Consider the following 27,569-nt stretch of genomic DNA (forward strand, 5'->3'; position numbering starts at 1 on the left):
TCATCAATCAAAAAATATTCTACACAGACTTGCCCACAGGCCAACCTGATAGAAGCAATTTGTCAAATGAGTTTTCCTTGTCCACAGGGCCCTACCTTGTGTCAAGTTGACAAAAGAACTAACAAGCAGAGAAGCTCATCACGTAAGTGTGGGACTAAAATCAAAACTAAATGCTCTAAATTATAACCTGCACCTCTTTTCTCTACTGTTAGAGGCACGTGCCATCATGCTGGATATGATTTGGATATAGGCCTCTGAATCTTGGGATCTGGCACATATTGTGTGTTTATATATCTGCAAGAGGATAAACAGTAAGATGCTACAATAAAAGAAATATTTGGGAATTATGTTGGATGTACTTTTGTAGACATGTTGCTTTTATTGGTTAGTGAATAAAGCTGATTTGGCCTATGGCAGGGCAGAATATAGCCAGGCTGGAAAAGACAGAAGAGAATAGGCAGAGTCAAGAGAAAGGCACCAGGAGGAAGACTTACTGGTAAGCTACAATTTCATGGGTTAACTTAAAATATAAGAAGAGTTAGCTAAAAAGATGCCTAAGCTATTGGCCAGTGCTGTAATTAATATAGTTTCTGTGTGATTATTTGGGTCTGGGCACCTGGAAAACAAATGAACAGTCTATGTTTACATAGGAAGCCTTAAGAATGGTCTAGAGTCAGAAATGAGGGCAACAGGAAGGAGGAATAAAATTCTGTGACCTTTTCTAATAGATGACAATGATATGCTATTTAAAAAGGTATGAGGAAAAGGTCTTCTTAATTGGGTAAAAAAAATTAAAGCAATATATAACTCCTAGAAAAACTAAAGGAAATCTCACAGTAATTACAACTAATTATTTGAGTCTACCATAAACAGTAGGTTAAAAGAAAATCCCAAATAGAGTTTTAATTAAAATCCATGATACAGTTATTCTTGGAGAACAGGAAAGGGTATATGAGGTAGCATTTTAATTTAGGAATTTCAGATATTTCTTAAGATTTTAAAACAACCAAAATATATATTGCTGTTACTGTTTTCAGATGCAACCTCCTTTCTCCTAATATATAAGGGAACTAAAAGTGGCCTGTCCTGGTGAGGACTGGGGAGTAGGAAGCACTGGGTTATAATTTTGGTTTGGTTTGATGGTGTAATTCTTGAAGAACTATTTGAATTTCAAACCACAGGCTGTGTTTACTCGTTAAATATATTAATTAATAGAAACATTGCTATCACTGATGACAGGAAAGAGCCTAATTTTCTTGATGTCTAGAAAATTATGGATTTTCATATTTATGTAAAAATAGATATAATGAAGCAAGGAAAGGAATTAAGTAAGCAAGGGTTTTATGTGCTTAATGTATAGAACAAGGCTGTTGCATCTTTTCTGTGTTTACATGAGAACAATTTGTGGAGATTCTCTGATCGCCTCACATATGAGTTTCTGGCATTTTTAACTTCTTGATGTTGTCTGAATATAATAAGAACTCTGTGTAATGGCCTAAAATTTATGCAACAGAATTGATTAATGCCAATCATACTTTAAAAGAAACATATTGAAGTTGTCAATGCATCTATAGAGGTCTGAAGAAAAGCTGTCTTCTGGTACATAGGGAAATGAAGGAGGAAGACTCAGAACAGAGAGCCCAATGGGATTTCTCCAGGATGTGAGCACAGCATACATGAGTAGCAAAGCTTATAGATGAACCAACTAAGATGTGGAGGAAAAGAAAGTGCTAACAGTGCACACCTCCAAAGAGAAACAATACGATTTCATCTGTATGTTAGTACTCTGATTTAAAAACATACATGCATGTATGGATTTTTTATCAATTATAAAGTAGTTGATAATGATACATTAAAGGCCAATTTTTATGCTGCTGTTAAAATGGATGGCTTTGAAGAGAAAGAGGCAAAAAGGGTGGTGATCTTTCTATGTCAGACAGGCACACAGTAATTGTTGGTGATGAAATAAGAAGTGATTGCTAATTTTGAAGCACAGGAGTAACTGAGAGTATATATGGTATTTAAGTAAAAGAAAATATGATACTTTCAAAACTGAGAAAGTTCTCTGTCACCTTCCTGGGCTCTTGAGATATGCCATCAGAATGCAGCAACGGGAAAGGAGAGGCAACGTCTCAGGTTTATATTTGTGGATGGACTGCATACTAAGCAGATGGGTGTTTGTCTCAAAGACAATTATTTCTGCAGTGGCAGGAACTGCTACTTAAACCTTGGCGGGTTCTGTTTCTCCATGTTGGACTTTTCTTTCTCCAATATGCACTTTAAGAATGTGCTTAGGTTTTCCTGGGAAAGGTCTCCATCATTGAGATTATATTTTTCTTTGTAAAGATTTCAAACAACGGAATCTGAGGCCTCGAGCTTTTTTCTAGACCTCTTCATATTTTTTCTTTCTGTTTCCAAAATGACCAGATATGTGAAAAACAAGGGCTACAAAAATAAAACAGGATCAACCAATGTGAGAAAGAAAATGAACAATACTAGCCACATACACAAGACACTCAAAACATGTTTTTAGAACAGTAATCAACTCTGTTTGCAGTTTGTCAAAATCGATAGTTTTGAACATCATAAGTGATTTCTTCTGGAAGTAAAGGTCGTTGGCGAGATCAGTGTGGAAATTGCTAAGCTTTGCCATGTTCTCTCTCTCTCTCTCTCTCTCTCTCTCTCTCTCTCTCTCTCTCTCTCTCTCTCTCTCTCTCCCTTTCTTTCCTTTTTTCCTTCTGGTTATGTAAAGGAACATGAAGAAATTATTCTCTTTTCTTAAACTCAGCTAGATAGAGAAATTGTTAAAAAATGATTAGGTCTCTCTCTCTCTGATTTACTTCTCTCTCTCTCTCTCTGTGTGTGTGTGTGTGTGTGTGTGTACACACGCACACACATGAATTTGTATGTGTCTGTGGAGGCCAGAAAATGTCAGATGTCCTGGAACTGGAATTTACATGTAGTTGCGAGTGGCCTAACATGGGTTCTGGGAAGCAACTTCAGGTCTTCGGCAAAAGCAGCAAGCTCATCTAATGCCAGCAATCTCCTATCCCCTGTAGCACTTGCTTTCCTTCAAATCACCATGTAGTGATTTTGGTTTACTAGGCTTATTCTTAGCAAAAAGAAAACATGTGTTTAGAGTAGATTGAAGTGCATGTAGTCAAACAACATGGAAAAGAGAATGAAGCTCAGTTCTCTGTGAGCAACAAGTGACCAAAGGAATGTGTCACGGAACAGCCTCTATGGTAGAGTTGGCCTTAAATTCAAGGTGTTCCGTTGAAAGAGTTCAGAACTCCTTTTCCTGAAAAAGAAATCTGGTTCCTTCAGTTTTTCATCCTGCTATGCAGATAAAAATCTGGAACTCTGGCAGGACTTAGACAAGCGAATCCTCCAGGGGATATTTTATAAGACATTAGCAGCTCTAATGGTTTCACTGCTTAATGGTTCCTAACATTATACGTTGGAGTGAAAAAGTAAAGTTTAGAAAGTTTAAGTATTAACAAATTTTGCAGTCTACATTTGGGGCCTACACTTATTCCTTTTCTTATTTTCTTTGGCCTTTTCCCCAAAAGTCACTGGATAATGCAAAAAAGGGGAGGGGCAAGTTATTGATTTCTTCCATCAGGAAGTTGTACTGAGTTGTCAACTTTTCAGGACTTGATTTTCATATCTACAAACAATTTCACATACACTCTGATGATCCAACCCAACTTCAGTATTCAGTGATGGAAACATACAACTCTCATCTCTAGAGCATGTTGTTCTTCCATTACAGGACAGATGTGGAGATCTGTAGAGCCAGGGCACTCGTGTTCTAGATGTGGGTAGTACACTTCATCCAGGAACAACTCCCCTCAGCTCCCCACAGCCTCCACATTCCTGATCTACTCTGTCTCCTGATTCGTGCATTAGCAATGCCCTCTTTTCCTTTTTTCCTTCCCTCCTTCTTACCTTTTCCTCCATCCTTTCTTTCTTTCCTAGCTACATATAAGCTTTGATTGGAAATTGCCTTCCTCCTAGCTCTTCTTTGTTATTGTGGCTTTCCCCTCATGCTGGCACAACTGAGTACCTAGGGTGGAGCCCGTAGAGAGCACTAAGTTTGACACATTTGCTCAGGGCAGCTGGCTCCATACAGAAAGGGTCTAAATTCCAGGCTTAAAGTTTCTTTGAGCTCCAAGATCTGAAAGTGATGGGTAGCTGGAGAGTTTTAGGGTATAAATTCAGATGCACACATAACCAGATTCAAGGTCATTTCCTATACCATCTGCATCATAACCCAGCTGTGCAAAGCCCTACTACAGAGATCCTTAAGACTTACAGAAAAGCTTTCATCATGAATAGTTTGCAGCATTTTTATTACTAATAGCGTCTTAAAAACGCCTTAATATTTCTTAAAATACTTCTTAATTCAATTAATACATACTAAATAGGATTTATTGGTAAAACATGAAAGATGTGGCAACTTCTAAAAAAAATCATGAAAAATAATGTTCAGTTCACTTCTATTGGTTTATATTCCCTGAAAACAGTGATGGGTTTCAGAAAGGCATTTTCATTCACTAATGTGGTGTACTTTCCTTCATTCACTAATGTGGTGTACTTTCCTTGACTACCAAGCACCATGCCCTGCATTTCCTTCCCTCCCCCTTGCTTTTATTTTTTTTTTTAATTTTTTTTTTATTTATTTATTTTTTTACATGTATAGGAAAGTCGAGTGGCAGCTGCAGGCACTGTGCTGGCCTGGGCTGTCAAAGTCTCTCCAGTTACTCTGGCATGCAATTGGAGACCCCATGCCCCTTGCTTTTAGATATACGGAAAATCGAGGGTCCACAAACAGAGGAATACATAATGTCTTTTTAGATCTGACTTTTTTTTTATCAAATATAATGGTTTCAATTCTATCTAATTTTCTGGATATGTAATTTAATTTTTCTTTGTGGTTTAATAAACCCATATCATATATATTTGCCACACTTTATTCATCTGTGGACAAACAGCCAGGCTAATTTCAAAACTTAGCCATTAAGAATGGAACTGCAGACTGGTGCATGGTGACTCAATGCCTTTAATCCAAACACTTCGGAGGTAGAGGAGGTGGACCTCTGGGAGCTTGAGGTCAGCTTGGTCTACACAGAGAATTTCAGGACAGACAGGGCTGTTGCACAGGGAAACCCTGCCTCACAAAACCAAAGGAGATAAAAAAGAAAGAAAGAAACTGCAACGAACAGGTGTGTGTGTGTGAGTGTCTGTAGCTGGAGGAATGGTAGAGCTATACTTGGTAGTAGCTCTATTTTTGGGATTTTGAGGAAGCTTCATACAGATTTTCATATGGCTGCATCAATTTACATTCCCAGCAACAGCACATAGGTTTCCTTTTCTCACTTGGTCTTTATCTCCATCTGAACTCATCTCCTTCGCTAGAGTAACTATTCTAACTGGGGTGACACAGAGTCCCAGTATAGTTTTAAGTCGTATTATCTTATGGCTAAGGACACTGAATATTTTATATGTTAATTGGATATTTGTACTTCATCTTTTGAGAACTTTTGTACAGAGGTTTTGGAGTATGTAGTAGGCGGCTACTAGCCTAAGAATTTAGAATGCAGATAAACTGTGGAATAATCTTGCTATAAATGCTAATATTAGTGTGTAAAAATGAATGCATATGTAACACTGAATAGAGTACGTTAGATGTGGGGAAGACAAGTGTCTTTGTCTATGTGATAGACATGCCATGGTCAGCCATGAACATTGTCTGTGTTTCAGTTTTTCCTTTATTAAATAGTAAAATCAAGGGGACCATTTAATCAGTAAATTATTACTAGACAACCATAATCCCCGAATTCAGTTTCCAAGAGACCACTTTACAAAATCAGGTATAACAAAATGACAAAGCATGTACAAAAGTATCTCATATTAAAAAGTTAAAAACTAGTTTAAATAATAAATGTAGCAATTGTAGTCTATGAAAAAAAATCAACTGGGCTATTGCTAAATGAGCATTTTTGATTTCTTTCATTTTGATTATATATATGTATGTGGTGTGTGTGTGTGTGTGTGTGTATGTGTGTTCAGACCAGAGACAATTATGTATGCATGCACCTGTGGATACCAGAGTCATTTGATGCCCTGGAGCTGGAATTAGAATCATTTGTAAACTTCCCAAGTGGGTGCTGGTACTGAACTCTAGTCTTCTTCAGGAGCAGTACAAAATAATCTCTCCAGAAGAATTTTTTATCAGCCTCAAGTGTCACTCCATTGAGAAGTGAGTGAGTTTTACAGCAATTTTGCAAATGAAAGTAACAAAAGAACATCAAGTTTTGTTGCTGTTGTTAACTCCAAATATGATCCTGGCAGCCAAAATGTCAGCATCTGCTGAAAATTTGCTAGAATCCGAGATTCTCCAGGCCTGACCTAGAGCTAGTGAATCAGAGCTCGCATTTTCCAAAATCCCCAAGTCATTTTAGGAAATGCCATGCTAAAAACTTTAGGAGCAACCACTTTCAAAATCTATTCTCTTTAAATAAAGAAATGAGGCCCAGAGAGATTACAGTTCGTGTTGTGGCTGTTATAAGCTTACAGACAATTTATTTGGAAGAAAACAGACCCTGACAAATATTTTTTAATTGATTCTCTGCTCAGAACACTCATTGCCCAGTTAAAAGTGGAATTCTGTTAAATAAACAAAACATGATAAAGACACACTTTAGATTCCCTTGATCCATAAAGGTTGGGCACATTTACTGCTGTGTGTTCATGAAACCACCATTTAATCATGACAAAAATTTCTAGGGCATTCTTTTCATTGGAAAAAGTTTGCAACAGAGAGTTTTGTATTCATTCTCCATATTTTCCATTAAGAGGCGCAAAAACAATTAAGAAATTTAAGCTATTTTTTTTGGCTAGTCTCCCTCTGTACCCATGACTTCTATAACATTGTAGATAATAACAGGGTTCAGGATTGAGAATATAACATGGAAGAAAAAAGGAAAGAGGAAAAAGTGTGACCAAGGATGAGATCTACCTCCTATCAAGTAATGAAGATGCAGCAGCAAGAACATGCTAGAGGTAAGAGTTGTGCTGTGGAGCCTTGTTCATGGTGGAGCAATGGGAATGAGACAATGGGCAGAAAGAGAAAAAATGAGAAACCTTAAAGCAAAGAGGCTGAGAATGGAAAGAATATGACTGTGGTCACTATTGATCTCTGAGCCATCTCCAGAAATCCAGAGATGCCGAGGAGAAGACTAAGATGTCTCTTTAAACTGCTACCATAAATACCACCATAAGGTAGCTCATGAACTGAATAACCTCATTCCTCACTGTTCTAGAAGCTGGACAGTCGAAGATCAGCTATAAGCAGAACAGGATTGGGTTCGTAGATGCTACTACCTTCTAATTGATTTTTCATGAAGGAATTAGCACTTTGGGAATCTCCTGGATAAGGGTACTAATTCCAATCACAGTCCCCAAATGTGGTATTGTAACAGAAACAAGATTATATTATCCAGGGTTCTGTAGAAGAAGAAAAGCAGTGCAACACAATGAAAAACATATCTTTATGATTAAATGTATGAATATTAAGCCAGCTTCAAAATAGTAACTAAAGCAGAATCACATCTGAGAGATGAGAACCTTGTAGTTGCTCCATCCACAACTCAGTCATCTCAATCTGTTCCTGAAGTCCAGAGGTTCCTGGAGATCTGCTGGTCTCTAGTCACCAATGAGAGCTTAGAAACTTTGGTTCTATATCAGCAGAGGAATCATTAGTAGCAACAGCCAGCAGGACAAGTTAATTCAGCAGCAAGAGGGAAGGCCAATGAGCAAAAGGCAAGATAAACTTTTTTTCTGCTATGCCCTTTTGTGAATATTGCTACTAGAAGGCTCCATCCACAATCTAAATGATATTTCCTCATTAATCCAGATATCAGCACTTCTTTCCAGGAGAGACTTCTTATATAGATAATTTATGTTTGTGCTAAGTTGACATTGTTCAAATCAATTATAATAAGAATAACCTAAGATGTATTAACATTAAAAGAATTGAAACGTTTGTAACTGATTCTATTCATTCTGTTGGTGGTAGAACAAAAAGGAGTTAAGGGGAAAAAACCTAAATTCAAAATTCCAATTTTCTCTTTGTTGTTACTGTAAAATCTCATGTACTGTGCTTTCAGTAGCATCTACCTACTCCCTCAGAAGACTGAAGATATTCTTATACATCGCAAAATATTGTTCTAAATCAAATGATTATCGAGTATTAACATGTTATATGTGGCCATGACAGATCCATTCCATGTCACCCCTTTGTTTAAGGTGAAAGACCAAGTTTTCAGCTCCTGGACACACACATTGTCTTTGGTGTTGCGCATTATATCAAGGAAACCTGTATGATCCTTAATTAAAACAAAATAAAAGTTTAATGAAAGAAGAGAATGTAATGCTTTAGTTTGACTGTTCCAGCACTGGTTGTCCTCAGATCACCCTTTAAGTTGAGTTATCTAACAGCAGTGTCTGCCTGCTCTAAGATCACCTAGCGTCAATGGAAAGCCAACTAAGTCCTTTCTTTTCTTTTCTTTTTGCATAATTATATTCACAGTTGCTCTGGGCCCCAGGGACCGCATTGCACCTCCAATAACTAAGAAGCCTGGCAAGTCTATGCATCCTCAAGTTACAATAGTGGCAGCTATGAACTCATCTCAGTGACAGATGGTTTTATTAGTGGCCACTGCCAGACGCTTGGCTAAGGGAGGGGCACATGGCCATTAGTGTCTGTTCCGCTTTGGTGGAGTGGCAGCTGTGGGCACAGGACAGCTGAGTCTGAAAATAATGGCCAGAGAGGGATATGGTGTACCTTTGATGGCATCCATGAGGTAAATAAGCTCAAGCAATGTTTTAAAATGCCTTTTCTTGGATCCTGAGGCAAAAAAGATAGCAGCCAAAGGAATTGTGCTAATTCTATCCATAGGAGGACAAGATATCTTCTCAAAGGGTAATCATAAAACTTGGGGCAGGATATTAGAAAGTGTTGAATAATCAGTGAATTTTAACCCTAATTTCTTTGGCAAAAGAAAGTTCAGAAATAAAGTTTTCATTTGCTAGTGCTCCTTCAAATTATTATTCCCAACATAGGGAATATAGGGAATTGGGATGCTTATTAAAAATATGTCATAAAAATAAATGACCCATCCTCCGTGGTAAACAGAAAGTACTCTTTAAGCTGCAGTTAGCTACAACGATGTGAAATGATATCAGAAGCATACTGCTTAGAGACAAAAGGATAATGGCCATCTAGCTAAACAGAGAAGATAACCAACAAGAGCATCAAAGACCAAGGAGTTCAAGGTTAAATTTTGTAGTTGGCATCTAATGTGCACTGTAACTTGATGCTTTGTTTACTTAATACAACATGCACCAAGTTTCTCTCATACTTTGGCATCCAAGAGTCAGAATATACTGAAAAGTATACTGATGGGTATCTACCAGTCTTCACTTTCTATTCACCACCAACTGAACAGCTAGGACAGCACAGATTTTCTAACTCAGTTTATGAACCCCGCATTAGACAATTACCAAAGTCAGACAAAGCTTTGACAACAACAAAAGCACAGAGTAGTGTCTTAGGGAAATAGACATAAGACTAACAAAATATAAAATCCTTTATCTGAATACTTCAGAATCAATCCAAAAATGAAAAACAAAATACATATCTTTACAAATTGGAATTTGTACTAGTTATTAAAGGTTAGATCAACACTTACAAAGTCAATTAATGTAATTGATCATCACAATAATAAATGGTACAAGGAAAAACCTATCACATGATCATTTCATGAAGAATATTTAAACAAAACCTAAAACAAATCCTTGCTTCCTGAGAGGGAGCTATAAACTTAGGCACTGAGATCAGAAAAAAAGAAAAGATTCCTCTTCCACTAAGTTTCTTATACCATGTTGTGCTAGAAGTCTCATCCAAAGAAATTCAAGAAGAGATGGAAGCAAATTAGAAACACAGTGAGACGAAAACTTAAGATGATCCATGACAGTAGATGATACAGTTTATTTATAGAGAAACCCACAAAGAACTAACAGATTGCTTGCAACAGAGTTCAGGCTACAGAGGTATGATGGTTACCTCTACCAATTAAATATAATCTAGAATCATTATGCAAGCGAATTTTAAGAGGGAATTGTTTCCAGTGGTTGACCTGTATGCCAGTCTGTGTGTGTGTGTGTATGTGTGTGGGGGGGGTTATAGTAAGTTAATTGATATGGGAATAGTCAGTCCACTGTGGATGGCAATATTCCCTAGGCTAGGAGCCATGGCCTGTGCAAAATCAGGATGAGCAAAAGCAAGCAGGAAAGCAAACATGTACACACGCATTTTTCTCTGCTCATGGTGGAAGTTAACAAATGAGATGTTACAAGTTCCCACAATAAAAGATGGCAGCTTGGAAAGAGAAGCTGTAATTAAACTCCTTTCTCCTTTCCTATGTTGCACTTTGTCACATGATTTATAACAGCGACAGAAAGGAAATGATGATAATGAGTAATATAAACACATCAACTGCTTTGTTGCATACCACAGAGAAGATTTAAAATTTCAATACAATGAAGTTTATATTTGTACTCCTGACAATATTTGTAGGATTTACATCAGGAAAATTAAAGCACCAATGAAAGAAGCAAGTAACTAGGTAAATGGAATGAAGATGTATGCCACATCCAATTACAACAGACCATCAATGTGTTGGGAACATATCACTTTTTACTAGGCTTATCCATAGCTCTAACAACAATTTGAAAATCCTCCAAATTATTTTTTAGGTATTAACAAAATATTTATAAGGTTTATTGGTCTGTGAAGTTTTGATGAAGATGCAAAAGACCAAGAGAGCTGATAAAACCCTGATGAAAAACCAAGTTGGAGGACTGAGGCTCCCACAAAGCTTATTATAAACTTACAGGAGTGGAGCCAGTGTGATGATGGTGTCAACAAGAAAGATGCTGCCGCAAAGGCTACAAAGCCTGCTCACGTACAGACAGCCGAATTTTGACAAGACAGGAAAACAAATGAACAAAGGAAAAAAAAAACAAACAAAAACCCAACCAAGCAAGCAAACAAACAAGAAACAGTATAAAGGAAAAAAGATGCTTCAAAACAATAAATAAGATGGTACTGCAACAACTAGACATCAGCAAACAAAAGTGAGATCAAGCTTCTACTCCTCATAAAAAGCAGACCAGAGTGTAAAAGCTAAATGTAAAAACAAATAAACAAGTTTCTAGAGGATAACACCAAAGATGATTGGCAAAATGACACAGATGGTAAATGTGATTGCACCCAAACCTGATGACCTGAGTTCTATCCAGGGGACCTACATGATGGAAGGGACACACTGACTCCTCCATCTTGTCTTCTGAATGAAACACATACACACACACACACACACACACATCAAACAAACAAACAAGGGCCACAGTGGGTAAAGGCACTTGATGCACCAAGTCTGATCACCTGAGTTTTATCCCCAGGCCCTCCATGCTGGAGAGACAATTCTAACCAGTAGCCCTATGAGCTCCTATGTGTGTGCTGGCATGTACAAACACACAGTTGTGCAACACACACACACACACACACATTTAGAAAGTAATAAAAGGTTTAAAGGACAACACTGGAGAAAATAATACAAGTTGTAGAAAAATGCCATTACTATCATCTTAAAAGTATGGAAATGTAGGTGTTGGGGCAGGTGTAAGGTGTGTGCCTCTAATCCCAGCACTTGGGAGAAAGCAGAAGGATCAAGCAGTCAAAAAAAAGGTCTTTGTTAGCATTATGAAACTTTCTAGGTTATCCTAGCCTGCAAAAGGCCCTGATTCTAAAAACCGAAAGGGGGCAAAAAACAGAATACTGGTTGCTTAGAAAATGCAGCATCTATAAGGATTCAAAGTCCCTTGTGCCTGAAAAGTTGATCAAGCAAGAAATGACATCTTCCAGCACTTTCTGCAAAGGGAAAGCAATTATATTTTGGTCTGGGGAGGGGCTAGGCAGATTCCTAAACAGCCTCACATGCTGGACAATGACAAACTAGAAGATATAAGTACACCATGATCCAAATATTCCCAGAGAATTTTAAATGTATTCTATATAGTTAATTCTATATAGTTAAATGTTTCTGAAACAGCAAAAACAATATAGGAAAGGTTTTATGGTTTAGTCTTGATAATGGGGTTAATCATTTAATAAATCTAAGTTTTCAGATGGATTTTGTTTCCAAAGCATGCCATGTCTCTCTCTCTCTCTACACACACAGAGAGACACACACATACACATGCACACACACACATTCTCACCCTCACACCACACACATACACATACATACACATGTCCCCTAAAGCAGAAAGTAATGAGCTCTTTGAAAAACCAGAATAAAATGATGTTTCTAAAGACAGACATCACAAAATCCTCAGCTAAGCACCCGCCTTAACATCTTATCTTGTAGAAAAAGAATTTTTGTTTCAAAATGGATTGTTTTGACTTATAATATACAGTAGGTGAATATGCATGAGCTCCTGATGATGAAGGATAGCCATGGCATTTGGAGGTGGGATTGTTGCTCTGGGTGATAGCCCTAGTTTGGAAATTAAAAGGTGCCATATAGGAATCATTGACCATCTAATGCCATTCCTTGGGCAAACTGACAAGTTGCTTAAACTCCGGACCTTTCTGTTCTCATACCTAATGTAAAAATAAGACTGGCTGCAGACTCACCTGAGAGACAATGTAACCTGAGATGCCCTGAAAGTCATCAGGCTTAAGGACTATAGGCGAAGACTAGTGAGTGAACAGAGATCAGGGAGGAGAGAAGGAAGAGTGGAAATGAGTGCTAACCATCACCCTAGGGATCCTGGGGTCTTCATATGAACCAGAGCCTGTCAGGCCCAAAGGCAAAATGACCCTACATCACAGCATCTATACCCTGATCCTTCTGAAGAGCTGCCCTCATCACTGCCTGAGTGAAACTACCCCACCCCACCCCAGAGCTTATGAACATTCTCCACAGAGGATGCTGCTAGCACATTAACATCAAGAGAGATGGGAGGCTGAGTGCATCCACAATGGCATACCTTATTAGCAGGCTCTAGGTAGAACTTAAGAGCATGCCATAAACACTCTACTAATACTGAGTTTTGATCCCAGATGTTTGCTTTGTAAACCAGGGTCAACATTATTGATAGGGTGGTCTGTTTGCTGGTTAACTCTTATGACACCAAAAGCACTCATTATTTTCCTTAATATGTTTTTTTGAAAGTATTTTGATTTTTTGTTTAATTTTATATTGAAGAAAAAAATATTTTCTTTGAAAGTGTAGTAACTTTGAAAGGATTCTGAGGAGCCACTGGTGTTTCCTCTGAGCCACAAATGGCACATGTTTCCATTCCTGTTATAGCTGAAATAAAATGTAACCTAGAGGACAGTGCATCGAGAATCACAGGCATTTTTGTCGGCATCTTCTCACTTCCCTTGGGACAGTTAATCTTGGCTCATTGGAACTGCACCTGTCTCTGACACAGCCAGTTGGGGGTAAGGTATCCTGTATCATTGCACATCAACTGGACTGCTGTGAACTTATGAAGAACTTCCATTTCACGCTTAGAAAATGAAGGAATTTCAGCTTGAAGTACTCATCCCAAGACTAAAGGAAGGTGATTTGACAAAGCTGTATATCGGTTCAGCTCAGAACTTGTGAGGTTCCAAGACGAAACAAAACACATGTATGTTTTTCCTAGACACAAACCCCTTTGCTTACAACTACAAACTAAATTTAAATATTCTTGATGTGCCTGTTTTCATATACAGAGTCCCCTTTATTTATACCACATGACTTTTGTTCACAATTAATGCCCTCTATGAATTTTTAATTTGTTTTTTTTTATACAATGAAATGCAACTTCCATGTAAGATCAAAAGGGCAAAATAAGTCTCTTGGGGCCAGCTGTAATTAGAATAAACACAATCGTGAGAACTACAACTATCCAGGGAGAGGGAGGTTTTGAAGAAATCAGTCAGATGAAAAATTGAGTAAATATCACAAGAAAATGCTTCAGCTTCTACAGGGGATGCAGATTGCTGATGTGGAAATTATTCAAAGGCTTCATAAGTGACATTTTCATTTGTCAAGCTTTGCCAGGGGTGTGTCCTCAGCCCAGTGTCTGTGGGGAAGTGTTTTGAGACAGCCAGTAGACAGGGTTCTCAAACCCCTTTCCAATAAAGAATTGTCAATCCTTGGGCAATTCACTTCTCTTTAGTCTCTATAACCCTCCCTTTCTCTAATTATTTCCAAAAAGCATTGTCTGGCTTAATGTCCATTCTTAGCTTAATTTTACAGATGAAAAAATGGAACTGTAAACGATTGTGCGACAATCAAGGCTCCAGGTGGGTGGTTTATTGGTTCAAGGATGCTCCCTGTGCAGTCTCTGTGTTCCAACCTATCTACCTTTTCTTTAATTCCTGGCAGTAAAATGAATGATGTTTGAAAATCAAGCTAAAATACCTATCATTTCTTTTAAGAATACTATTTCAGCCAGTCAGTGGTGGCACACTCCTTTAATTCCAGCACTCAGGAGCGGAAGCAGGCAGATCTCTGTAAGTTCAAGGCCAGCATGATCTACAAGAGTTAGTTCCAGAACAGGTTCCAAAGCTACAGAGAAACCCTGTCTTGGAAAACCAAAAAAGAAAAGAAAAGAAGAAAACTACTAATGCAACCACTTTGGAAATCAGTGTGGCAGTTTCTCCGGAAACTGGGAGTCAACCTACCTCGGGATCCAGCAATTCCACTCTTTGGAATATACCCAAGAGATGCCCAATCATGTTACAAAAGCATTTGTTCAATTATGTTCATAGCAGCACTATTTGTAATAGCCAGAATCTGGAAACAACCTAGGTGACCCTTAACAGAAGAATAGATAAAGAAGGTGTGGCACATATACACTTTAGAGTTCTACTCAGCGGTAAAAAAACAATGACATCTTGAATTTTGCATGCAAATGGATGGAAATAGAAAACACTTTACTGAGTGAGATAATCCACACCCCCAAAGAAGAATATGGTATGTACTCACTCATAAGTGGATTCTAGCCATAAACAAAGGACATTAGCCTATAGTCTATGATCCTAGAGAAGCTAAATAAGAAGGTGAAACCAAAAAAAAAGAAAAAAAAAACCTTAGGACTGGGGAGTGAGGGGGAGGGGGAGGGGGTGAGGGGAAGGGAAATGGGAGGATGGGAGGAGGTGGAAATTTTTAATAAATAAATAAATAAATAAAATTTAAAAAATTCTCCCTGATTCTTTTACAAATTCATATAATGTGCTTTGAAATTTTTTCACTCTCCTTTCTCCTTTTTCTTTTACTTATATTTATCCTCCTGGATATTGGAAGTAGACAGGATCGCCAGGCAAAAGTTGGGAGCATGGGAGTGGAGGTGGGGTGGGGAGAAGAGAAGATAGGGAGAGAGAAGGGAGAAGGGGAGGATTGGGGAGAGCTTGGGGAAATGGGATGGTTTAGATGGAGGAAGGGTTGATATGAGAGCAGGGAAGAAGATATCTTAACTAAGGGAGTCATTTTAGGGTTGGCAAGAGACTTGGCTCTAGAGGGGTTCCCAGTTGTCTAAGGGGATTTCCCCAGCTAGGTCTGTGGGCAGCAGAGGAGAGGGTGCCTTAACTGGTCTCCTCCCATAGCCACATTGATGAATATCTTGCATATCATTATAGAACCTTCATCTGGCGATGAATGGAGATAAGGACAGAGACCTACATTGGAGCACTGGACTGAGGTCCCAAGGTCCAGATGAAGAGCAGAAGGAGGGAGAGCATGAGCAAGGAAGTCAGGATCGCGAGGGGTGCGTCCACCCACGGAGACAGAGGGACTGATCTATTGGGAGCTCACCAAGGCCAGCTGGACTGGGACTGAATGAGCATGTGATCAAATCAGACTCTCTGAATGAGGATGACAATGAGGGCGTACTGAGAAGCCAATGATAACGACACTGGGTTTTGATTCTACTGCATGTACTGGCTTTTTGGGAGCCTAGTCTGTTTGGATGCGAGTGAATGCTGCTTATTTTCAGTGACCCCTTACCTTAGATCTCAGACCCACGTCAATTCCAACAGCCACATTGCCACTAGGAGAAAGACCAAAATCTATTTCCAGGACTGAGACATTTGTCTCTGGTTGTTTTACGTAGTCCCGTCGCTCCCTTAAGGGACATTGACTTTTACATGATGACCCAACAGAGCAATTCGGATGGTCCCATCTCCTGAAATCTGGCTCTTCCTAGCGCTGGCTCAGTTTTTCTCAGTGATTTTAAGAACACAGTCACAGTCATAAGACTGAGTTTTACCTCATCTTCTACTGTCTGTCAAGTGGAATTGTCTCTTAGCTCCTTCCTGTGGCTATAAAAATAACCATCAACTACAACTGACAATGGATAGGTTTATTTTGTGTTACAGTTCTAGGGTGCAGCTGGCTGTATTGCTCTCTCAGTCATGGAACAGAGAAGGATGAGCTCTGGGGTTCAAATAGTTTTCTGCATTGCACGCAGTCCAGGACTCCAGCCTGGGAAATGGGGCATCTACGTTTCAGAGCGGGTCTTCCCATAACGCCGTAATCAGAATAACGCCTTCCAGGCGACCAAAGGCTTTCCTCCTACGTCATCGTGATCCTGTCATGTTGACGATAGGCAGCATCTATACGTAATCATAATGCAGGTGTGTGGGGAGGAAGAGTGGTAACCTCTTCAGGCTTGGAGCGCCTAGAAAACAAAGGCTATCTGGGCTTGACTGAAATGCCTACTGTCTATCTCTCCTACTCCCCTCCATCACACCACAAAATGGGATTCTGATCGCTTTCAAAGCATTTCAGACACCATCAAACTATATCGTCTGCAAATACATAGTGTTGTGTGTGTGTGTGTGTGTTTTATTTATTTATTTCTTAAAGATTTCTGCCTCTTCCCCGCTACCGCCTCCCATTTCCCTCCCCCTCCCCCGATCAAGTCCCCCTCCCTCGTCAGCCCAAAGAGCAATCAGGGTTCTCTGCCCTGTGGGAAGTCCAAGGACCACCCACCTCCATCCAGGTCTAGTAAGGTGAGCATGCAAACTGCCTAGGCTCCCACAAAGCCAGTATGTGCAGTAGGATCAAAAACCCATTGCCATTGTTCTTGAGTTCTCAGTAGTCCTCATTGTCCGCTATATTCAGCAAGTCCCGTTTTATCCCATGCTTTTTCAGACCCAGGCCAGCTGGCCTTGGTGAGTTCCTGATAGAACATCCCCATAGTCTCAGTGTGTGGGTGCACCCCTCGCGGTCCTGAGTTCCTTGCTCATGCTTTCTCTCCTTCTGCTCCTGATTTGGACCTTGGGATTTCAGTCCGGTGCTCCAATGTGGATCTTTGTCTCTGTCTCCTTTCATCGCCTGATGAAGGTTAATATTCAGGAGGATGCTTATATGTTTTTCTTTGGGTTCACCTTCTTATTTAGCTTCTCTAGGATCATGAATTATAGGCTCAATGTACTTTATTTATGGGTAGAAACCAAATATGAGTGAGTACATCCCATGTTCCTCTTTTTGGGTCTGGCTTACCTCATTCAGGATAGTGTTTTCTATTTCCGTCCATTTGTATGCAAAATTCAAGAAGTCATTGTTTTTTACTGCTGAGTAGTACTCTAATATGTATATATTCCATACTTTTTTCATCCATTCTTCCATTGAAGGGCATCTAGGTTGTTTCCAGGTTCTGGCTATTACAAACAATGCTGCTATGAACATAGTTAAGCATATACTTTTGTTGTATGATAGGGTATCTCTCATAGTGTTTGAATAAATAATCTTCTTGCCTTTCCTCAGACAACTGACCTGATGGTAGCCAGACAGTAAAGCGTGCTCACTCATTGAGTGCCCCAGAGGCACTTTGCTTCTTTCGGCTCTCCCTCCCTGGCAGCTTCCCTTTTTCCTATAGCACTTTATCACAACTGCTGTTTGTTCATTTGCATACTGAATACTACCAAGAACAGTAGCACTATGAGCCCCTGTGGCAGTTAATATTAACTGTCAATTTGATTGAGTGCAAAAGCCTAAGAAGGTTAAGGAAGTCCAGTTCTGGACTGTATTGATCTTTTTATTTCTAGAGGTAATTAGATCATCAAGACTAATGAATAAATTGAGTATTTGATGGATTCAAAACATGGTGATGCTATTGAGATGACAAATATTGTGGTGACAAAAAATAGAGGTACTGTGTCAAAAGATGGAACGCAGGAGAAAATAGGTCACTGGAGATATAGGTCTCTGGAAGTCCCTTGTAGTTTCTTGCTACAATAGCTGTGACCAGGAAGCAAATGGATGTCCTTTTCCAAATACTTTGACCACCATAAAGCTCTTCCCAAGGCCAAACAACCGTGGACATCATGATTCCCCAATCAGTCTGTCCTTCTTTACATTGGGTTAAGTGAGGCATTTTGGTGAAAACTAGGTAGTACACTCTTTGTCTTAATTATTCCTCACTCCTTACTACTGTATTCATTCTACAGCCAATTTCATTTTAATAATCTACATGCTCTTTTAGATCTCAAACTTCCATTTTACAATATTTGTGATAGTTAAGATCAGAGGCAACTCCAACAGGGAGGTTTAGGAAACTCTGACAGAGGGTGGCATGCACCAACTTTGCACTTGTTTAACAACTTTGCACTTGTTTATTAGAAAACAAACCCCCATTGCTGCACAGCATCTGCTTTCTGTTGGTTCGTATTTTCTTTTTCTTTTTTCTTTTTTGTACTGGTGACAAGATAGAAAAGCATAGAAGACTATAATATTCCCGTTTCCTTTCTATTGCTGAGATTGAACATTCTGGTCAAAGCAATTTAAGGAAGGAAATTGGCTTCCACATCCTGGTCACATCCCATCATGAAACGAAGCATATATGTACATGAGTGGAAAGTTCAGAGGTCAAAAGCAGATATTTCTCTTTATCCTGTCCAACTTAATTTTTGAAAGCAAATCTCTCACTGAATCTGGAGCTCACCCATTGGTCAGTAAATCCCAGGAATCCTCCTGCCTCTGGCTCCCCACCAACTGTTATTATAAACCACAAACTACAAGCTTGGCCTGGAAATTCTTATGCTTATAATGTAAACACTGTAGGATCTGAGTCACCTGCCCAGTCCCCAACTATTTCTAAGCTTCTCGGGACCATGGTATGACTTTCAAAGGGCCATGCTCTGAGGGAGATTTATGGAAAGTTTCTGAGATGTTCCTGTGGCCCTCACAACAGTCACCCACCAAATCTTCAGTCTCCTTATGTAGTCCCTACAAATAAAGCCTGGATAAAACTGCACTGATTAAAAAAAAATACAGATATAGACTGAGCTTGATACCAGTGCAAAGGTGCCAGTGTCAATTTAATTCTTAGATAATATTTGAGGGAAAAACGTGCTGCCTAAATCACAGGAAGCCACACGAAGCATTTTGTTAATGTCATAGTTGCCTATTCATACCACACGAAATGCTTGTGTGGCTTAGAAGGTGTGAGGTAAATTTAGTGAAGAAAGTAATTTCCTAAACTTTTATATTTTCTCTATTATCCAAATCTTATTTTTATATCAGCTTTAATATCATGTTCAACCAAATGTATTTTAAAAAAATGCAAAAGATTCTAGCTTTGCTTTTATTATTGCTGCCTAATGTTGCAGTTGTCCTGAATAAATAAAGAGATGGAAAGCCAAAGGCAGGGTGAAAGGAAAGAAATGGTATTTTTGTATAAAATATTCTATGCATAATCAATAGTGATAACCTCTTTTGTTGGTTTCTTTGTCCAATACATATGCTTCCTAATTTTCATAACTGTATAAACTACATTCCTATACATTTTATATTTAAAAACCTAAATCTTTCTGTGGTATTAAGCAAAGATGCATCATATTGTACAGAATTTCTAATTTCCCAATTTATGTTACAAATTAGACCCCAGTCATGTTTTGCCCATTAATATTGCCCATCATTCCTTGCAGTTAGGGCTATTCATATGATGGAGCAATAAGCAGTTTGATGTAAACTAAAGATCCTGCCTGAGACATCTATTTAAATTTCGTATAGTAGGGAAGACCTGGCCTGTTTTTCTTTGCTCCTCCATTCCAGTGGCCTTTTCTGGCTTAGACTGGAGAGCACACCAGTTCGCTCTTCTCAGGATCTTCTCATGAGGAACTAGTTCACATGAAGTATGGAAGTAGAAAATAAACATAACATGAGATACTTTCATGCTTTGAACACAAAATGTCACTATCACCTTGGGCACTTGGGTTTGTCTCCCTGTTAATGGACTTGTGAGAAATGTTTGGCTTCCGAGGACAACTGTTCAACAGCACATGAATTCCTTGATGGTTTCATAGCACAACAGTATCACTGAGAGATGTCACAGAGAATAGTACTAGATGGTTGTTGGAAGAGGTCAGCTTGCCACTAGGGATGTGTGATTGGGGATCTCTCTTCTCCTTGTTCCTTCCTGTAATTCCTCTCTGCTCCTAACACTGAGTTGTTCATCTCCACCAAAACGAAACTGGGAGCAAAAGCACAGGATTCCTCCCTGCAATTCAGTATCTCAGGTACCTGGTCTCACCAGCAACAGAGCAAAGACCCCCACATCATTGGTAACCATTCTTGCACCAACTTTGGAGTGTTCATGTCCAGGAATTTGTGTAGTGAAAAGTAAAATGTCACAAGTTTTTCAAGGTTCTGATCAAACGACTATGGAAGTTATAGAGCTGGGCAAACAAAAACATCGTGGAAATTTTAAAATATTACTATGTAAGATTAGGTCATTATAACATTCCCTAAGTAACTTTACCTTAAGGTACGATTAGTCCTCTTAGAATCGTCTTCAGAAAAATGAAAGAAGTTTTTAAACAGAATAGCTCTTCCAAATATATTTACAATATGATAAAATTTTAGAAAAAGGAGGTGGTGCAGTAATAATAAGTTTCTCTTTCTTTGACAGCTTGCTTAAATTTTAAAATTGTTTCCTGATTTTTCCATAGTGCTACAAAAATCTGTCACTGGTATAATTTTACTGAGAAACATTGACTTGTGCCTTAATAACACATGACACGTTGAAATTAGGAATTGAAATCAATTATTAGAAAGACAGTTTTGAAAGATTTGCCCATGGGGATTAAACATATTAATAAGGTCATCATGACTTTGTGAGGCACTGGGTTGAGAAAATCAGAAAACAGCTCACTTTGACTCTAAGTGCCTCCAAATGCTGGCAGAAACTTCCCACCGTTCCCACAAGTGTGAGCTGCACTGTGCTGATAAGAAATAGAAAGTAATTTCTGACATATAATATATAAACTCTTTAAATTGATTTTTAAATCTGCTCTTTCTAAATTGTCTATTTTGTGGCTCATCCAGATAGTCTCACTGCCTAGAAAGCCAGCTGTGACAGCTGTTGCATACCAAGCATGCAGTCATTTTTTTATTAGAAAATATTTTTATCCGTCATCTCCAGATGCACAGCACTTTATCAGATGTCGGATTCCATGGCGAAGATGAGATATATTGCCATTCGAAGATTTTAAACATGAATTTTCTAAGGATGATTGCTGGCTGAGGTTTCTGTTCCACCAGGTCTCACATCTGTTTATTTCCAAATAAACACAAAAAGGTCTACATTAATTCTAAACTGATTGACCTATTAGCTCAGGCTTCTTATCAACTCTTGTAACTTATATTAGTCCATAAATCTTGTCTGTGTGAGTCACATAGCTTGGTACCTTTTTCGGTGAGGCAGTCACATCTTGCTTCCTCTGTGTCTGGATGATGACTGCAGACTGAATCTTTCCTCTTCCCAAAATTCTCCTGTTCTTGTCACCCTCCCTATACTTCCTGCCTGGCTACTGGCCTATCAGTGTTTTATTAAAAATACAATTGACAGGGTACAGATCATTGTCCCACAGCAGATGATACTGCTCTAACTTTTACATGTCTATCCCAAATAAACTATCAAAGGCATAAAGCATTTTCATATGTGAGGGGAAGGTAATATATGTATAAAATGAAGAGTTGTAGATAGAAGGCACAGAAGTTAAGCCCCATCTTTTGGTTTTGCTGGGGATCCTCATTGAGGTCCCAGCACCCACATCAGGCATCTCACAGCCATCTGCAATTGAAGTTCCACAGAATCTTATCTCCTCTTCTTGCTCTGTGGGCACCTGCATGCATATGCATGGGTATACTTGCACACAGATATACACATACATAGCATACTTGCACACAGATATACACATAGATATAATTAAGAATAAAATATTTTTGAATTAAAGAAAATGAGAAAACAAGCCAATAATTAAAAAATAGACTGACTACCTAATGAAAACTGTAGAACACTGGTGTGTTAAAATGTCAAGTTGTCATTATATTCATGTATATGACAGAGGTAATGATGCTTAAGTAAAAATTCATATTGTTTATGGAAAGATGAATGTGGGATATGCCACAACAGACAAAGTTAAAATAGTCAGACATTAAGTGTACAAGTCACCACATGTATTGTGATATAAATGGTTTATGAGCAAGACCAATATATAATTTTCTATGCACACTATATATTAGCACTAACTAGTATAATTAACATTACATAAAAGACTCTTTAAAATGTGTCAGTTGATCAATGTTCTAGAAGCCCTGAAAATATAAGAATAAACATTCCTCATGTCATTTATATGACAAGGTTAAAAATGAGAATCCAATGTTAAAACATTATGAAGGAGTTTAATTCTTTAGTTTAAAAGCATGAAGTGCTCATTACCAGTTTGCTTGCATGATACTGTGGAATGTGTATTTTGTTCCTCTATAATTTCTGGGTTGAAACTGTAACCTCAGTGTGATTATCATTCCAGCTGAGGCCTTTGGGACGTAAATGGCTGATAAGGGTGAAGCTAGAGTAAACTGAATTAGTGCAGCCAACTGATCACAAAGTGAGGAGAGAGGACGATCATAAGAAGGATTCTCTTAATTAAGATACATACTTCCCTGGTCCCATATCTACTCCTCCTCCATCCCAACTGTCCCATTCCCCCAAGCTCTCCCCATCCTCCCCTTCTCACTTCTCTCTCCCCATCTCCCCTTACCCTTGTCCCACCCTTACCCCCAAGCTCTCAATTTTTGCCTGGAAATCTTGTATACTTCCAATATCCAGGAGGATAACTACATATTTTTGGGGGGGTACACCTTCCTATTTAGCATCTCTAGGATCATGAATTATAGCCTCAATGTCCTTTATTTATAGCTAGAATCCACTAATGAGTGAGTACATACCATATTCATCTTTTTGGGTCTGGGTTACCTCACTCAGGATAGTGCTCTCCATTTACATCCATTTGCATGCAAAATTCAAAATGTCATTGTTTATATCTTAATTAAGGGAGCCATTTGAGGGTTGGTAAGAGACTGAACTCTAGAGGGGTTGCCAGATGTCCAAGGAGATGTCCCCAGCTTGTTCCTTGAGCAGCTGAGGAGAGGGCGCCTGAACTGGCCCTATACTATAGCCACTCTGATGAATATCTTGCATATCACCATAGAACCTTCATCTGGCGATGGATGGAGATAGAGACAGAGACCCACATTGTAGCACTGGACTGAGCTCCCAAGGTCCAAATGAGGAGCAGAAGGAGAGAGAACCTGAGCAAGGAAGTCAGGGCCGTGAGGGGTGTGCCTATCCACTGTGACGGTGGGGCCGATCTAATGGGAACCCACCAAGGCCAGCTGGACTGGGACTGATGGAGCATGTGATCAAACCAGACTCTCTGAATGTGGCTGACATGGAGGACTGACTGAGAAGCCAAGGACAAAGGCACTGGGTTTTGGTTCTACTCCATGTACTGGTTTTGTGGGAACCTAGTCTGTTTGGATCCTCAACTTCCTAGATCTGGATGGAGGGGGGAGGACCTCGGACTTCCCACAGGGCAGGGAACCCTGACTGCTCTTTGGACTGGAGAGAGAGGGGGAGGAGAAATGGGGGAGGGGAGGGAAATGAAAGGAGGGGAGGAGGTGAAAATTTGTAATAATAATAATAATAAAAGAAGGATTCTCATCTGGTCTCAAGCATGCTACCACCAGGATCCCTAAGTGGCACCATAATAATGAGATCAATTTTTTAAATCCATAGTCTATACAATTTGTGGTATCTTGTTATAGTAACTTGAACTGAACTGATAAAATTATATAGAAAAGAACAGTACCAGTAGGAGGCAAGAGTATAGACATTCTTTCAAATTTTAAGCATTATAAAGGATCACACTAAACACGTACATACGAATTTTGAAAAGAAAACACCCCTAAAATATGCTTTCCTTATACAGAGAGCTATAGACTATTATCTTTCAGATATAATTATTTGATACTTAGCAAAGACAAACATATCCTTAAGCCTTGCAGTCTCTGCTCTCTGCCATAGTCTTTGAGATGGCTAGAAGTAGAAATGATTACCGCATCCCTGACCCTCTGAGAAAACTCAAGTAGAGATGGCACCTATTCAGCTTAGTGCTGGGTCTGTGTGTCTGCTCCAGGACAGTAAAATGGGGTGGAGTGAAAGGAATGGAGCATTTTCTGCTGCTGTCCTCTTGTCCAGAGATAATAACGTGAAAGGGGAACACTACACCAATTTCCCAACTGAGAAGCAAAAAGAATGAGTTAAACAGGGAGCTGAATGAATGTCCTGAATGTTCACCAACCATAGGTCACCAAAAGGTCAATGATGAATGAAGTCCTGGGTGAATGAAACCAACCACAGTGAATCCAGTATGGACTGAATAGTATTATTGAACAGTAATCCAGGCGGCCTCTGGAAGACACATATGGTGGTATAGAATAAAAGACTGAAAATTAAACTGGCATTTGAACGATAGCTTGCAATGGATCATCTTCCAGGAAATGCATGTGTTCTAAATTCAGGGTCTTGCTCACATACTATGGCACTCTACTTTAATAAGAAGCTCGAAGGTTATAGATTGCCCAAAATACAATGTGATGTTTTCTATCATGGATAGAGCTAGGAAATTCCCACCAGGAATGAGAAATGGCAATCAAAAATGCAAGATGACATAAAGTTGGAATTAAAACATAAATTTTCGGGGTTTTGTTTTATGGGTTTTTCTTTTTGAGACATGGTTTTTCTGTAGCTTTGGTGCCTGTCTCGGGACTAGCTTTTGTAGACCAGGCTGGCCTCGAACTCTCAGAGATCCACCTGCCTCTGCCTCCCAAGTGCTGGCACATAAATTTTTAAGGCAGTTACCAGATGTGTCCCAGCATACAATTGTAAACATTCTTTTAAGAAATAGAAGAAAGAGAAACTGTAGAGATAGTTCAGAAGCTAAGAGCATGTGTTACTTTGGTAAATGACCTGGTTCCCAACACCCATGTGGAGACTTGGTTCACAAATCCCATAATGATGAGAAAATAAATATCACCTAAAAGGTGGCAAGGTTGTAATAACCCAATTGTGAAACAATTGATGTAAAGAGGTACAGAAAACATTGGTGACTTAAAAGTCAATAATTACTTTGTGCAATTTAAAATCTAATTTTTATTTTAAACTGCATACATGTCTGTATGGGTGGGGGCAGTGTTTGATTGTGATTGGATTTCCTGTGGAGGGCAGAAGAGGTCATTGAAAACACTAGACTTAGAGTTATAGGCAGTTGGGAGTCACCTCACAAGGATACCAAGAACTAGACTCAGGATTTCTATAAATGTAGCACATGATCTTAACCACTAAATCATTTTTCTATTTCCTATTTTGAACAATTTTTAACAGATAGTTTTGAGTATACACTCTTGGTAGCTATATTCTGAGGACCAAATAAATCATAAGCATATTTCATATTAATAATAGGCCATCTTTAATAATCACATCCAGATAATAATAACAAAGATAGAAAACAAATATAAATGCAAAAATCAAAAGCATTAAGGAAAATAACCTGATATATTAAATATAAACTGAAAATATCAAATTATCTCACATTTTCTATATAGCATAAAACTTACTTCTGAGTTCATACTATGAATAGCTCTAGACAAATATAGTAGCAGTGAACATATGAACTGCTGAAATTATAGTAATTAAATAATCTTTTCTACTTATAAATATCAAGGCTTCATGAGACTGGCAAAGGACACAGCCCAGGGACTAGAGCAGACTTTCATGAGCAAATAAAGAAAGGGAAGCTACAGAAAGTATTGTAGTCAATTCAAATAAACCAAGTGCCCATAAAAGATGCTCCCATGTTCCATAAAGGATGATTTTAAAAAGCACAAAATATTAATGGATGGTATTTATAAATACATAAGTGTTAACAAGGGTGGTGTTATAATAATAAAAAAACACAAAACAGAACATAAACATATTTAGAGGCTACTAAAGTAGAACCATGTATAAAAGAAAACCTCTTGTGGTTACCAGCTTTTATTTTACAAACTCTAATTCTAGAAACCCAGAAATTGATGGGATAAAAGACTCTTAATGGAAGAAATAATCTCAGCTAAATAATGCCTTCTAGTAGAAGTAAAGCCAGAATGTCACCATTGTGCAAACCTCAGTGGCATTGTGCAGTTACTCAGTGGTCATCAATTCCTAGGGATACATATGAAAAATGCTGGCTGTCAGTGAATTGTGGATGAATGGACACGTGTAACAAAGCCTGAAGCTCCTTGCCACCATCAACACCCCACATAAAGACAAGAAATCTTAAACATTCTGCACCTTCTGATAACACGCAAACATTCTTGAGCAAATTCCAAGCCAGACCTCAGCAACCATCTTGACAAGTTACTAGTCTTTAAGGAAGATATGGCAGAAGGAAAACATAAGAAAAAGAAAACCTGCTTCCTTTATAAAAGTAGAAGAGGTCTCTTTTGTAATATAACAGCTTCATCGAAAGACACTGAACTGAGTAAATGTCTCATTCTAACCTTTGCTGAGACTCAACTGTCAAAACAGGAATAGGGCAGCTCGGGATCTGAATGCTACCTGCATATCCAGTGGGATTAAAGGATAATTCTTTCTATTTAGTACCAGCAAAATAGTGTGTTAAGTTTTAAATAAAACCCTAATCTTCTCAATACACATTCTGAAATATTTATAAAAGAAAGAAAGAATGGTTAGAATTAACTTGAAAGGATCCAGTAGGCTATGGTGGTATTGATGAGATAGAGAGGAGGAACCATTGAAGAGATGTGGGGCATCCACAGTCCCTGTCAAGAGGGGAAATGCACATCCATTACACAATTTCACTTTTTTCAGACATATCTAAAGTTATTTTATACTAATAGAAAAAACATTATCATAGTGAAAAATTTTGCTAAAAGGAAGCAAAAACATTAAGAAAATGCCCCAAACAGTTTTTAGAAGCACATTCATGAGTCTGTGCTATTAAGCATGTAAAAAACAAATCTATTAGGTTTTTCATATTGGAAATAAAATTAAGGTTGGAAGAAAAGATGGCATACACACTAATAGGA

At 38.6% G+C, this 27,569-nt stretch overlaps 1 protein-coding gene and 1 non-coding gene across 5 annotated transcripts in view; both read right to left on the minus strand.

The window, feature by feature from the left end:
• Znf385d (zinc finger protein 385D) overlaps positions 1-27,569 on the minus strand; it is an 887,297-nt gene that overhangs the window by 376,305 nt on the left and 483,423 nt on the right. The window lies entirely within an intron of this gene.
• On the minus strand, positions 4,698-4,815 carry LOC130875242 (small nucleolar RNA SNORA44). Its single transcript, XR_009057180.1, has one exon. It is a non-coding gene; the product is annotated as a small nucleolar RNA SNORA44 (small nucleolar RNA).

Source organism: Chionomys nivalis, chromosome 5 (genome assembly GCF_950005125.1).
Source record: "Chionomys nivalis chromosome 5, mChiNiv1.1, whole genome shotgun sequence".
NCBI lineage: Eukaryota > Metazoa > Chordata > Mammalia > Rodentia > Cricetidae > Chionomys > Chionomys nivalis.